Genomic DNA, 15,997 nt, shown 5'->3' with positions numbered 1-15,997 from the left:
CAATGCAGTAAGTTCGAGGTGTTTTTTAGAGAGAAAAAATTGGAAAATAGAAAATTGGCCATTTGTGTTTAGCTTTACATGATCTATCGATCATACAAAAATTAAGCAAAAATAAATAAAAACAATTATATTAGTCCAGATACTTTTATACCTGATACTTTATAAAATAATACTGCGCACATACTTTATAAGCTGTAAAATATTTGAATCAAAATTATGTCACAAATAATACCACTTATAACCAAAATATAATGTAAATAAAGTGTTTAAAAACAAAACAATTAATAGTCCATACATGAAAATTTACTTTATAAATAAATAATTTCTGATTTTTACATATGTATTAGAAATCTTTTGAACAAAAAAGCAAATAGCTTTGTCAAACGCTTAAATAGGTATGTCCTATACTAACCTTGTGTAGACTAGAACTTCCAGGTTAGGACATGATTGTTAGATGTGTAAATAGGTATAAACAAAAACTTATACTTTCTAGGCATAAAATCCTTACAATTATAAAAATAAGAAATCCCTATTTGGCAAAAGTGTTATATATATATATATATATATATATATATATATATATATATATATATATATATATATATATATATATATATATATATATATATATATATATATATATATATATACAGGTATAGGACAAAATAATAGGAATAACAGTGAAAAAATTAATATATTTTTCTAATAAGGAGCTGGGCCATCTTTGGCCTGAATGACAGCTTGCATACCCTCCAACTTATGAGGATTTTGAAAATAATTCTTTCTAGTGGTAACGAACCAAAGTAGAAAGTTTTAAAGCAAATGGATCTCTCATAAAACTTTTATCAGAACTTAAGAACCTAGCCATATGGCCTGCACTTTTATAAGTAATAGTGGACAAGTTATGCTAAAATTAATTTTTTTTTAAATATTAAGACATTAATTTTGCTACCGTCTGAAAAGAAGATTTCTGAAACTACGGAAATTCCGTAGCAGTTGGAGGGTATGACAGCTTGCATTCGACGTGGGATTGACAAATAAAGGTCATGAACAGAGTTCATAGGAATTTGCAGCCATTCCTCTTGCAGGGCAGTTTCGAGTTCAGAGAGTGTGCGTGGAGGAGGAAATCGAGCACGGACTTTTTTCTCCAAAAAACCCCACAAAGGCTCAATGATATTGAGATCAGGGGACTGAGGTCACCACGTTAGTTAGTCCACTTCATCATTATGCTCATTTAACCATGTTTGAGCACTGTGAAACGGGTGAACAGGGGCGTTCTCCTCTTGGAACACAGGACGTTCTCCCGGAAAGAGAGTATGAAGCATAGGGTAAAGATGATCAGCAAGAATGCTTCGGTAATGTTCCCTTTTGACCACCCTCCTCAAGACAACGAGAGGCCCCAATCCACGGGCAGATTTAGCGCCCCACACCATCACAGAACCACCTGCAAGTTTTACGGTTGGAACTAGGCCGTCAACATGAAATGCTTCTGCAGGCGTTCGCCACACGAACACACGTCCGGTGGTCTGGAATAGTGTAAAAGAGGATTCATCAGACCAGATGACTTGTTCCCATTGCAGTTGTGTCCATTTTAGGTGGTCTTGTCACCACTGTAGTCTCTTCAAAGCATTCCGCGCTGAAACTAACGGTTTTTGAATAGCTACTCTGCCATGAATGTTAGCAGCATGCAACACCCGTTGAATAGTTTTCATGGATACAGGGTTCTGAAGGTGGGTATTCATCTCGGATGTTATCACCGGCAGTGTAGTCTTGCGTTTTCGAGCGACTATCCTCTTCAACACCCGTCTATCACGGTCTGATAACTTCGACTTCCTGCCGCTGTTGTGCCTCGCCGAAGACACCTTACCCAACTTTGTATATGCCGACAGAGTTCTTGATACAGTGGTCCTTGAAACACCTACAAGGTTCGCTGTTCTGGACACTGACTCTCCAGCCAGGCGAGCTCCGATTACCATGCCTCTTTTAAGGTCAGAGAGGTCGGACATAATCTCGTTTTGCTAGAAACAGATTTTTCTCAAGCAAATCTCACACTTCCAAATGCTTGACAGATACCTTGCCTTTCATCACCGCTAGGTGGCACATTCTTGCGAAACGTGCCCGCCGCTTATTGGACGGTCGAGAACGACTCCATTCTTTCACAGGTGTTCCTCTTATTTTGTCATATACCTGTATACATATATATATATATATATATATATATATATATATATATATATATATATATATATATATATATATATATATATATATATATATATATATATATATATATATATATATGCGAAATTATGGAAGCAACACTCCTTTACTAACACTATGTAGTCAATCATTCTTTTACCGGCTAATGTTTTGGAAGATTTTATAAAGCAAACTAGTTGGCATAATTTGAAATATCATGCTTGAAATTGTTAGACATTTTTTTACCAGACGAAATTCGGATCATCCATATTCAGGAAAAGAAGATAATTATTTTTTTCTAGCTTTAATGTTAGCGATTATGGAATCATTCTATAGAATAGAGGTAATTACGTTAGAATGCCTTTTTTTTTTAAATTACAGTGGTGTTGAAAAAAGGAAAGGAGCCTACCCTCATTTTAGCTGATGCAAATTTCTCATGGGGGGGGGGGGGGGAAGGACTCCATTTCTAAAAGTTTCAAGCATGATTCGTCTATTTGAGCCAATAGTTTTGCCATGCGAAGTTCTCCGAAAAGAATGCAAGAATGCTTACATAGAGCTAGTATAGAAGCGTTGTTTTCATATTATATATATATATATATATATATATATATATTATTTGGTACCATAACCACTAACTATTTTTAAATACTATTATTTTCAGCGACATATACCTCCCATGTTGAAAACTGTAAGTTAAATAATGTATGTTTTCTTCGTTTTTTTTTATCAATTATTCATGTTTGATTTATCTCGCTTAGCAAATAATTATTGCATTTGTTGTGTCGGAAAATATCGGTTAAACTGTGGTTAAGGAAATTATTTTTCTTTTCCTTATCGTTTTTTTCTGGTTAAAGTAGAGTAAATTTTTCGAAGGTAAGTAGCAAATTTATTTTGGTTTTGACAGTCAATTTATTTTTAAAAGAGAGCGTTCAACGGGAGGTAAAACGGCATTGAAGTGAATGGTTTACTGATGTTCCAATTTTTTTTTTTCTTCGGGAGGATTTATTCCAGAAGAGATAACAGTGCTTACAGATTTGTTATTACTTAAGGACTGTTCTATGCTTAAGTCTAAATTATTTGTTTTTAGTGGTTAAGGTCTGGTTTCTTAGGACAAGCGCCTTATCTGGGCGTCAGCGGGACGTCAACGTCACGCTGACGCCAACAAAATACTGGTTTGTTAGCTCAAGGCCTGGTTTCTTAGAACTAGCGCCTTATCTGGGCGTCAGCGGAAAGTTGACGTAGATCTGACGCCAAAAAAAGACTTTTTTGTTAGCTCAGCGTGAGCAGTCGGTCCAACGCAGACGTTATCTCTCATTGCGCATGCGTTAATAACGTAAACAAATATTTATTTTGAATTGTATTGATTTTGTTATTGTCGACCAGTGTTTTAGAGAACAAATAATGACTTCGTCCAAGAAAAAACACATTATAGCTGAGCTAAATGAAGAGTGCTATGTTAAATGAAGAAGCTATGTTTAATGTCAAAATCAAAATCTTAGCTGATTTTAATGTGCTGTTGGATGTTGTCCGCCATTGCTTCTGTGGTTAACGTCACGTTGTAATCCAACTGCAGTTGAGTTGGACGGCAATTGTAGTTCAAGATGAGCGTTCGATGACGTATACTATCAAACTCACAAATGGACCAATCAGAGGTTAGCGCTGATTTCCAGCTGACGGCGTCCTGTCCTAAGAAACCAGGCCTTTACATATAGTGGTGGTCGAAATCATGGTAAACTAAGTTTATATCAAAAATGATATTAATTATAATGCAGTGTTTTCATAGGCGACTGAAAATTAAAAACTTTATTAACACGTTAAATGCCATGGGGGTCACCGGTGACCGACCCTGAGTTTGTTCGTAGCGCCACGGGGGGTCACCGGTGACCGACCTTGAGTTTGTTCGTACTGCCACGGGGGTCACCGGTGACCGACCTTGAGTTTGTTCGTAGTGCCACATGATTTCACCGGTGAACGATGAAGCCGAGATTATTAGAAACACGTAATTCGAGAAAATGTTTAATATTTTTATATTATTATCGTTACTAAAATGGTTTGAAGAAATTAATGCACTATAGAACACAGAAAAATAGTTTTATTTATTTACACAGAGATGCCAACTTGCTCCGGATAGCGAATAAATATTTTCAAGTGGTAGTTTATTAATTACCATTCTTGGTTTAATTAATTCAATTTAATAGATTTTTATCCACCACTATTTATAAGCAATTTGCAGGCTTATATAATTAACCACTTCCTTTAGATTTGTCATGCTAAACCCATTAAAAAGGTAGCAAAGTCTGCAAAATTTGCAAATTTAGTTTGTAGTTATTTACAGTTTGGCCAGACGGGCAAGCCATGTAAAATTAGCGTGGCTTTCAACGTGCTAAACGATAATAAAATTAGCAACTTTTGCTCGCATATTGTTTTTGCAGTTTACTATTGAAAGAGATCACTAAGATACCTCTAACCCTAACGGCTACCTGCCCCTTCCTCGAAATTGAATAATATATAATAAGAGAGGGGATTATATAATAAGACAGGGGTTTCCAACTTATATGAGGCCGAGGGCCGCAATTAAAAACGCCAGTCAAATGGAGGGCAGCAACTTTATCAAAATTTTATATAGGACTCTTTTATGTTTGAAGGAACATTAAATATTACTGTCAGATTTTATCAAGCTGTACAAAACAAAAGTATTGAATTACAAATTGAAATAGAAGTAGATTTTTAAAAATATTTAATTGCATATTAAAAAATTCTGGCAACAATAACTTTAATTGTGCACCTATGTATTAAACAATTAATGTGCAACAAATATCAAATCGTTAAGATAAAAAACTTTAAAGTATTTAAAAATTGTATAGATTTTTTAGGAAAATTGTCCTAAAAAAAATGACAACTAATATATTTTAATTGGCGGGCCGGACGCGGCTCTCGGGTCGACTGTTGGTAACCACTGGTTTAGAGGCTTATGTAAGTAATTAACTTTTAAAATTATTTTTTATTTAAATATGAATGACTTGATACGTAAGTCAGAGTGGTAGTTACGATTGAACAAATGAAGTGATTATAAATATAGAAAAATGAATTGAGTTTCCACTACTTTTTACATTTTTAGTCGCCTGTGTCATTTCTGATAATGATAAACGTAAAACTGAAATTTTCTGTTGACATTTTTTTTATCACGCCGCGTACTTAAGTTAGGTGTAAATCTTGTAACCTTTTGCTTGAAGATTAAAAAGAAGAGAAAAAACATGAGACTGCTTAAATTTCAAATAAATTTTGTAACAATTTTTTTTCTAGTCTCGCAGTAAAATTCATGCATTTAAGGTTAACAATATATTTATGGGTTATTATAATTAGGAAATGAGATACTTTTTATGATCAATATAATTAAGGAAAATAAATATTGAAATAATTTTTAAAATCTCCTATACTTCTCCGTGTTTGGCAAAATGCCTTTTTTTTAATTGCCAGAAAACATTCATTAATGCAGCTTTCTGTTTTTTCCGAAACATATTTCAATTGAAAATATGTAGCATGCAGGACATAAGCAAGTGTAATCTCATTGCATTCAAAGGGAATTGCCATAGATCAACGCTTTGTTGTTTGAAGAATAGTGGTTACAAAACGTTTAAAAGGAGTGAGTTTTACATTGGGGGGGGGGGGCGATTTCAACTTTTTTTTCTTCGAAATTTAAATCACCTGTCGTAGAAAAAGTTGTGTATTCAAATCAAATATTCGCAGTTTTTTTTTTTTTTAAATTAAGTTATTATTAGTCCTTACACCGAATCCTTAAAATTTCGACAAATATGTAAAAAAAAAAAAACATTTTTATTTATGTGTAAAATACTTTATATTTAAATTTTTTTAATCACCTGTCCAAGAAATAATTGCATAACAGAGCCCGCGCTAAGCATTCGCCATCCCTTCTAATGATTTAAAATTGTAAATTTAGAAAATAAAATTGTATTTGGCGAAAATATTGGCAAAAGATTTTTTTTCACAGGAAAGAAAAATATACATTTAACTCGATCCTCAAAATTACGCCAAAATTAATTTTTCTAAACAAAGCAGTATTTTCTATTCATTTCTATTTTCAGTAATTTTCGGTAGATGCGACGCATAACCAATTTCAATTGAGTGAAAATAATATAAGCCTAAAACAAACTGCCGTCAAATAGTTTTCTATGGAAAAAAATAATCCTAGAAAATTGTTAAGAATTGCATTTGACGAAGACTTTCGATATTTGGCTAGTTTACTGGCTAATACTTACTAGCTACATATACTGACTATATTAATAGCTAATTTACTGTCTATATTAAAGATTCTTTATTCATAAAAAAACACTTTAAATATTTGTGAAATACTTGGAGAATTTCGATACTTGAACCCTTATACTTTTAGAAATAGAATTTTATTAAACATATTTAAAAACAAAAAGAAAAATTATGACCAATTTGTTGTACAGAATTGTTTATGAGTACAGTTCACTACACAATTGTTTAAGAGTAAAATTGGAATAAAATAAAGTACTTCAGGAGTTCAAATTCGTGTATTTTTTCTAATTCAAAACACTTATTATATTTTTTTCGAATTTAAAAGATAAAATATAATATCGCATTTTAGAAATAATGAAACAATTCTTTTTCTTCACTTTTTTTACAGATACGAGTTCATGTTGGTCAAATGCTACATGTAAGTACCTGCTTAGGTAGATTGATTTCATTTCAATTATAATCTACATTTTCTGTTTCAAATTTACACTTCTGTTTTAATTCAAATATTAGTCAAGTTTAATTTTAAAAATATTTTTTTTTCCAATTCGAACTTAACTTGCGGAATTTTGAATCATAAAGATCAGCTTTAGTACGTTAAAATTCGACCATTAGAACGAAGTTTTTCAGAGAAAAACGTCGTATTGACTCACTGTAAGCAACGCCTATATCGTTCAATTTTTATAAAGTTTGATTAAAAAAATGTTTTGAAAACTTTTTAAAAAATTTTCATATTCTTTACAGGAAGTTGTTCACGGGGTGAGTAATTGCTGAGATGCTAATTTCTGAAAAAAATAAAAAATAAATAAAAATATCATATTTACGTATGTTTCCGTTAAAGTGTGAATTCCGTTATTTCATAGAATAACTTGGCATTTCTTGAAAAAGCTACACAAGTCAGTTAAGGTTTATAAAATTATTGAATTCTACAATTTAACTAGATTAACGATTATTTGATAGTTAAAGTATGCAACACGTCACTTGAAAGTTCTTTGAACAGGTTCTAGCTATCTTTAGTCCGTTTTAAACCGTTTATTGCTGCTTTGCAATGACGTGTGTATGCTTTATTCCGTTGCTTTTAGACGTTGTTATTAATATGATCAATAATAAATTACATCATCTGCTTTTCCTTCTTATTTATCAATTAATCTTTCGCAATGGGGATAAAATGTATTTTTCGAGAAATATTTCAGCTATTTATAATCAATTAATTTATAAAATAACTGTGAAATTGTCTTTTTTTCCATTTTAACGGTCTATAATGAGTTATATCATAGAATAACTAGTTAAAGTAAGAAATGCCTCCACGCGGTTTCTAATAAGTTGTCTGATTAGTCCCTTATATAGGTAAACCAGCTCATGAAAGAGCCATTTAATACAAAATATAGTAAAAATAAGAAAGTGGTAGCAAATATATGTCTTAAAGTTAGTTTTATTTATGAATATGATAGGTTTGTCTCATTCACTTGTCAACCACTACAGATTCAATTATCAAATATGTATCATAAATTTCTCTCGATTAATTTTATAAAAGAATTTGGATTCATGCGCACGACTGGTTCACTTTTTGAAAAGGCTGCGCAAGCTACTTCTAAAAAGACCGTGTGGAGGTTATCTGATGTAGGAGGTGATGATTTAACTGATTTCTCCAGTTATTTCTTGAAATACCTACTTATTCTAAGAAAAAACTGAATCAGCACTTTAACGGTAACATTTACATCGAAAAAGCTAATAACAAAACCATGAAAATTTATGTTGAAACTCCTGAACTTGGACAAATCATGAATATGATTTGAAGCCTCTACATAAATAATCACAAAAATTAAATGCCCCGACTTTATAAGAGTTAAAAGATGCATGAACACTAGTCTTTAACACTAGGTTTATGAACGTTTCTTATATACCTATCTCTAAGAACACGCGTCAAATTGACGCATGAACGAATACATTACAGAGATGCCAACTTGCTCCCGACAGCAAATATACATTTTAAAGTGGTAGTTCATCAATTGTGATTCTTAGTTTAATAAATTCAATCTAGTAGATTTTTATCCACCACTATTTCTAAATAACTAGGATGCTCAATCCCCCTGCTCGCTAACGCTCGCCAACCCCCGAGAATTGCTACGCAATCCTATGTGGTTCACGCCGTGAACCATGGCTCGCTGCGCTCGCTCGCCAATGAACACAATGTTCTAGCACAAAGACATAATATATTATCATCAAAGACATAGTATTTTATCATCAAAGGCACAGTATTGTACTTATGTAGAAGAATTCTACCAATGTTCTTATTGGCTTTTAAAAAAGTATATTAGCTATTTAGATTGTACATGGCGAAAAAATCAAAACATTAGCTAAATAAGAAACATATTAGCAAAATAAATTATCAAATATTGCTTCACTAATATTCTGCATTTTAAAGCGTGAAAATTCAATGCATAAATAAACGCGAAATATAAAAAAATTCAATGCATTCAATACAAACACTTAAACGTTTTTTAGACGTTAAGGTAGCTCCCAGTAGAAAAATATCAATTCAGCAGCGGCCTTTTAAAGCATTCTCACTTCAATTAATTAATTAATTCCTAATTGAGTTTAAATTAAATATTGTCATGTTTTTAGTGCATGAATCTGAATTGAGCAACCTGATAATGCTCACTCTGGTTATTGTTATCTGGTTGCTCACTACGTGCTCTTGCGCGCCGAATCCAATCAATTAAAAATGAAAACTGTTGCCAGCGCGAGAAAAGAAATATCATCGGTTTTATTGATACATACATACATACGTACGTATTAGCGTTTTATATAATAAGATTCGTAGCCTTATTCACCACTTTATATTTGCAAATTTTACTTAGTAGTTATGCACCGTTTTGTTTTTTTTTAATTATCTTATCTTGACCGGAGCAGTTGACATCTCAGCACTTAGAAAGCAATTATAAACTATAAGAAATGAAAGTATGAGATATATACAGGGTGTCTATAAAAGAACTCCGGGGTTTTAAAAATTCCTATCTCACTAACTATAAAAGATAGCAAAATTTGGTCGATTTCTCTGAAAAGAGTAGCTCAAAAAGTTTTACTCATACCAATTGGGACTTCAGTTTACATGTGCGTGAGGCATTGGACGCTCGGCTCGGCAACAGGTGGATCGGAAGGGAGGGACCTATTCCATGGCCTCCAAGGATCTGACTCCGTTGGATTTTTTCTTCTGGGGGCATATCAAGAATCTTGTGTATGCAGAGAAAATTCGTGATGTTCAACATCTCAGGGAACGAATAGTCAATTGTGTGGCAACCGTCCCCCCAGACATGCTCGCCAGGACATGGGAAGAGGTAGAACACCGTTTAGACGTCTGCCGTGCCACTAACGGGGCTCATATAGAACTTTACTAAGTGTTAAAAAATTTGAAAATGTAAGCTTTTCAGTCATGTATAAAACATGTATGATTGTTTTTTATTTCATTAAAATATTTTGCCCCAAAACCCCGGAGTTCTTTTATAGACATATCTTTCTATAGTTCTTTTATATAGTATTTAAGAAATATTCTAGTATTTTATTTTTCAATACTCGAACTAAGCAACTGAAACCTTCAAAATTTGACACTCTGACATCAATTGACATTCTGCGTTTGTTCTTTCTGTTATTGCTTATCGGCAACAGTTGCTTATCGCTTGTTTCATTTGAGATAACGATATCGGATAACGGGTCGAAGTATTGTTGGTACATTCCTATTTATTATTGATGTGATGTTTTCATGTTTACTCACAATTTTGTGTAAATAACGATCGCGTCAAGTTTGCGTATAGATGGAGATAGGTATACCGCAAAGAGAATTTCAATATCTTAAGGGGGGTCAGGACCCTTTAACGCCTTAAACGATACAATGAAATACCATATTTTCGACACACTGTAACTATCTTTGAATTTATCCTAAAGCTATGAAATTTTTTTTATCATTTACTAGCACTATTATCAATATAATTAAATAGCTAAATTCAAAAAAAATCATTCATAAAAAAAATACTGACTTTTTTTAATATAGTGAAATTTTTTTATTTTCGAAAAAGTGAGTTTCATTGCGCGCAAAGCGTACGAGTCAAATATCATCAAAATAATGTCAAACTAATTTTAAATTAAAGTTATAATTACCCTAAACCTGTGTTACCTAATATTATTTTGATATACATATATTTTAATTTTCTAAAAATTAAAAAAGTTTAAGTTTTTCAAATTTCTATATTTTTGGCACATTACACAATTATTTAAAAAAATTTTAAGAGAGTAATGGTTTTTATAGTAGGTACCAGTTGTAGCAAACCATATCATAAAACTTTTCCTAAAGTTTCGTACAATTCTATCAATTAGTTCTTTGTACGCAGTGCGCACAAGTTCAACATATCACATTTTGAGAAAAATGACTTTAAAGTTAAAAATTTGTTTTTTTCGAATACCACTCAATATATTTTTCTAAAAATGCCTAAATAAATAAAATAAATCATTTTACAATACCTACATACAACTTAAACAGTAATACATTAACTAAATTTGACTTATAAACAAAATAAAGTAACATTTCACAACGACTTGTCACATAACGAGCATCGAGTCAAATAGTAATCAACTTTTCAAACATTAGAAATGATTGATACAAAAACCAAACCAACCTAAATGATAGATTTTTGAGATTTATAAAAATCTAAAAGATGATGTTTTAAAATAAATTTTCAAAAGCAAACAAAAGATTTTCAAATTAGTAACTTTTAAAAAATTGTTTATAAAAATGACCACAAAGTTAAAATTTTGATTATTATAACAATATCCATTTTTATGTTTATCTAGAAATCCTAAGTAACCTCAAAGACATAGATATAAAGGAATAAATTTCTTACATTTTATTATTTTATAATAAAATCAATATAAAAAAAAACATTTAAAAATTAAAAGCCACCAGAAATATACATATCCCCCCCTTCACTTTTTTTCATTCTCTCATTTTCACAAATCTTTTTTTGTCGTTTCACTCTACGAGCTACAATAGACTGTTCACTAGCTCGCTTTTCAGCTTTTGTTACGCGGAGTTTATCTTGAGCATGAAAGTTTTGCTTTGCTTTTTTGTTGATTTGTAGCTCCAACAGTTTCATAATAGACATCAAAGACTTTTTTCCATCGTAAAAAACACAAACACCCATACATGCAGCTATTTCGGCAACATTTTTGCCAGCACTAGCAAATTTAGGGCAAAACTTCCATATGAGTGAGTTCAACGACTCATTTGGGTTTTGGGTCTTACCCCCCAAACATCTTTTCAAAAGAGACGGATGAGACAGATCCTTAAATATTGGCTTTATTGCCTCCATAACAACTTTAGCAACCAGCATTGGGTGCTTATACTCATGCACTTTGTTGTTATGCACAGCTTTATTATAGCTGCACCAACTATTTTCGCCTTTCGGACAAAACCAGTGCATCGGCTCTTTATCCGTGCTGCAAGTATGAGCCCATATGGCCCAAATCGCTGTTCGCATGTTGACTGAGTTATTGCTGTTTTGGCGAATTGCATTGCCATAATAACTTGTAATTCTATTTATTGTTACGTCTGTCAGTCTTCCCCGACCACCTATCGTCTTACCATCTGAAAGCCTTTTTTTGCCATATGAAGTTTTGAGTTTTCGCAAACGAGTGCCCATTCTCTTCTGTATGTGTCCCACACACTCCACTTTGGTTATCGAAACATCTTTTCCATATGGCTTTGCCTCACAAATAGCCTGGAAAGTTTTACAATCACCATCGCCAATGTATGTTTCATACTTGACGTCATATTTTTCTTCAGATCTTTGGAAAATCCTCTTCATGCCGTCAACCTCCATTTTTCCAGAAGAGCCGGCATGATTTTTCTGGCACACTGTTTTATGAGAAGATAGCCACTTATGATATCTCAAGCCAAACTTTGGACCCTTGTACGAAGCACAACCTTTGCAGAATGTCGACATTACTTCTATGTCAACAGCTTTTCCTGTCTCGCCGCCTACCAGGGTACATACGCCTATTAAAGACGTATGACCTCTGGTTTTCCAGGTGCCGTCTCCACTGACGGTTAGACTGTTTGGATTATCTGATAGACACTTTTCCTCGTTAACTGCCTATTCCATGGATGACAAAGCAACTTCTTTTGATACTTCCAATATTTTAGAATTAATTTTATCATAAGATTTCTGAGTTATGGGCTTGGGCAAGCACATCACAGAACAAAATGTCTGCAGACTTGAAAGTCCACCACCAATGCACCGCATTGCAAAAACAGATCTTCTGTTTACTTCTGGAATGTTCTTATTCACTCCTATCAGTTTGCAGCTTTTAAAAACATCCCTTTTCTGACATGCTTGACATGTTATTTCAAAAGAAGACAACAATCCACACTGGGATTTCTCAGTCATTTTCAAGGAAGCATGACAAATTCCACAAGCAGCTGCATTATTGAAAAAACTTATCAAGGAAGCAACATCAATAAGGCGATAACCATCAAAAGTCTCTTTAGTTTCAGTTTCGATATCCTTGAAACTGGAACATGACATCGAAAGCTTTTTCTTAGAAGCACTTTTAAAATCCTCTTTTTCAATAAAAACATTGCAACTGCCCACATTTACACTTTGCCGAAATTGATTTCCACGAAATCTTCTCTTTTTTGGTCTCTGACCAGATCTACGAGGATTATTCATGATTATTTATAATAAATAAATCAAACCGAAACTAGATTTTTGACTAAAATGAAAGCTAATAGACGAATGTACAAATATTAATCTAAGATTAAAAAACGCATGCAATTCGAATATAAACAAATAAAATCTGCAAAGGGTTGGAGCAGAGTTGAGTTGTAGACACTTTAAATCTCAGATTATTATTAGAAACTATAAGATAAGCCCGAAATGAAGCAATTCGCGACCACGCCCACTAAAGCAATTGTTGGTGAGTGACTTGTCTTCTAACCCTTATAACTTTTGAACCAATTGAAAGATTTCGAAATGTAAGATATGAAAATGCGCAGAATAATGCAAGGAATAAAAAAAAATGATTCTTGAAAAATCGATTTTTTGAGAGTTTTAAGGGTCCTGACCCCCCTTAACGCTTTTGAAGAAAATAGACTTCAATGTATATTTACCACGATCAATGGATAAAAGTCATTACAGGAGATAAAATAAAAATACAAACGGGTTTTGCAATTTTCCTTATAAAATTCGAAATGCGTCAAAATGGCGCGTCCCGTAAACCTAGTGTTAAACTCCAGGCATAGCTCAGAAGTGAATGCCTCGTCTTTGTCGGACTTAGAAAGTCCTGAATTATAAATGCAATAAAAAGAAAGTTTAGAACTGAGGCAAATCCTGAAAACTATAGTTTTCAGGGTTCAACTAAACTATAAACCATTCCTAATTTGAAACTATAGCTTCAAAAATTCTAAAAGATAAATAGAAGAAAATTCCTCAACTTCGTAAGACTTAAGGAAAACTTGTTTTAAATCTCTTGAAAAATTTATATTTCAACTTTCACATTTAATAATAAGGTATTTTGAAATATTATTTAATTTCTAAATATGTAAGGAAACAATTCTTCGTGAGGTAACATGAAGGAAGTAGAATCTCTCTTTTCGTACGACGAGACCATCATCATCATTATCATTATAGTTGACCAAACAGCCCAGTGTGAGCCAATGCCTTCCTCTGAAGATTTCTCCACGACGACTTTCGATTCATCTTTGATCTTCAATTCTTTTCATTAATAGCTAGAAAATCAGACTCTACTGAGTCAGCCCATCTCATCAGCGGCTTTCCCCGCTTTCCTGTTCCAGTGGGTCTAAAAAGCAGTATCTTTTAAATTGTATTGTCATCACTCATTCGAATCACTTGGGTCATCCAATTCCAATTTTCCCACCTCGTCGTGACCACTGAACGGAATTTTTTGGAACTCTTTCGCGAAAAAGAAGCCAGATAAGTAATACCAAAAATGAAAAGTATTATAAAAAATCACAATTCATATGCTTTACACTTAAGGTACAAAGTTTAAATTTCAAATTGTATATATCGTCTTATCATAAGGATTTATTTGGGATTTAGGAAGAACAAATTACTTATTTACTTTAAAGCTTTTTTTTTTTTTTTAAAAATATCGCCAATTAGGCGAGATTTTTCCAACTAGAAGAAGATTGCCAAAATCAGTATTCTAAATATTTGCAATTTTTCATTATCACAGATAAGGCAGCGTTGGCATTTGATCATAAAGGCTTTAAATTTCTGCAAATCATGGTTTTTCTTCCGAATGACGTCTTGAACCATTTTCGAAATTAGAGTATAGGGCGCTGACGAAGGATAAACTAATTTGAACCTAACAATCATGAGTAACTCTTTAAATCCCTGAGCATTAATGGAAGCAGCATATTATTTGTAAAGAATGTAATGTTTCGTGCAATGACAAGTCTTCAAACAACAGCCTTAATAACCCAGATCTGAGATTAATATACAATAAAGTGAAACAATATTATTAATGATTACTATGAGGATACCCTTGGTCCGATTCAAAGCATTCTCGGCGAAGAATGGCTGACAGTCATCAGTAAATAGCCAAAGAACCTTTTATAGGAATCGAAGAAAGTTCGAACATTATTTAGGAGTCGAAGAAAGTTCAAACTTATATAGGAGCCGACGAATCTAGGAACATTATATAGGAGTCAAAGAATGTTCGAACATTATACAGAAGTCCCTGAATTTTCGAACATTATATAGTAATTGAAGAATGTTTGAACATTATATGCGAGTCGAAGAATATTTGAACATTATAAAGGAGTTGAAAAAAATTCAAACATTATATAGGAGTTAAATGTTTGAACCCGAAGAATGTTCGAACATTATATAGGAAAAAGGAGATTTAATATAGTTTATGGCAATGTCATGTCTGAATGAACGACATAGTGTTAAAAGAAATATATATCTGTAACAGTCAGAGGAGCCAACGCCTCCTACAACTGAAAGCCTCCACACGGTTTTTCATAGATATTCCGAACAGACCACTGTGAAGGATATCCACGTACTGAACGAGTCATTTAATACAGAATCTAGTTAAAATAAGAAAGTGGTAGTAAATATATGACTAAAAATTTATTTTGTTTATGAATAATACTGGTTTGCCTTATTCACTTGTCAACCACTACAGATTCAGTTCTCAAATATATGAGATAAATTTCTCTCAATTACTTTTATAAAAGGTTTTGGGTTCATGCGCACAACTGGTTCATTTTTTAAACAGTCTTCGCGGACTACTTATAAAAGACCGTGTGGAGGCTTCTTGATGTAGGAGCTGATGGGGGAGCCATGAAGTTAAGGCTCCAACAGGGAAAAAAAATGGTAATGGGCAAGATGGTGGTGATATTGTTAGCATTGCGCAACAGAACAGAAGATGGGTGGTTTTCAAGCTTCCATCAGTGATCGAACTCCATTTCTTCACTAAGACTTCAATATCCTCCTCCGAG

The 15,997-nt window shown here is 32.9% G+C and overlaps 1 long non-coding RNA gene across 1 annotated transcript in view; it reads left to right on the top strand.

The window, feature by feature from the left end:
- The first annotated feature begins 2,772 nt into the window (after positions 1–2,772).
- Positions 2,773–15,997, top strand: part of LOC147808665 (uncharacterized) — a 31,318-nt gene continuing 18,093 nt past the window's right edge. The window contains exons 1-3 of the long non-coding RNA XR_015433643.1: positions 2,773–2,887; positions 6,869–6,898; positions 7,222–7,236. This is a non-coding gene — a long non-coding RNA (uncharacterized LOC147808665). The remainder of the gene's footprint in view (positions 2,888–6,868; positions 6,899–7,221; positions 7,237–15,997) is intronic.

Source organism: Parasteatoda tepidariorum, chromosome 5 (genome assembly GCF_982258835.1).
Source record: "Parasteatoda tepidariorum strain Cologne lab strain chromosome 5, Ptep-v5.0, whole genome shotgun sequence".
Classification (NCBI taxonomy): domain Eukaryota; kingdom Metazoa; phylum Arthropoda; class Arachnida; order Araneae; family Theridiidae; genus Parasteatoda; species Parasteatoda tepidariorum.
This window is presented reverse-complemented; position numbering and strand designations above follow the sequence as displayed.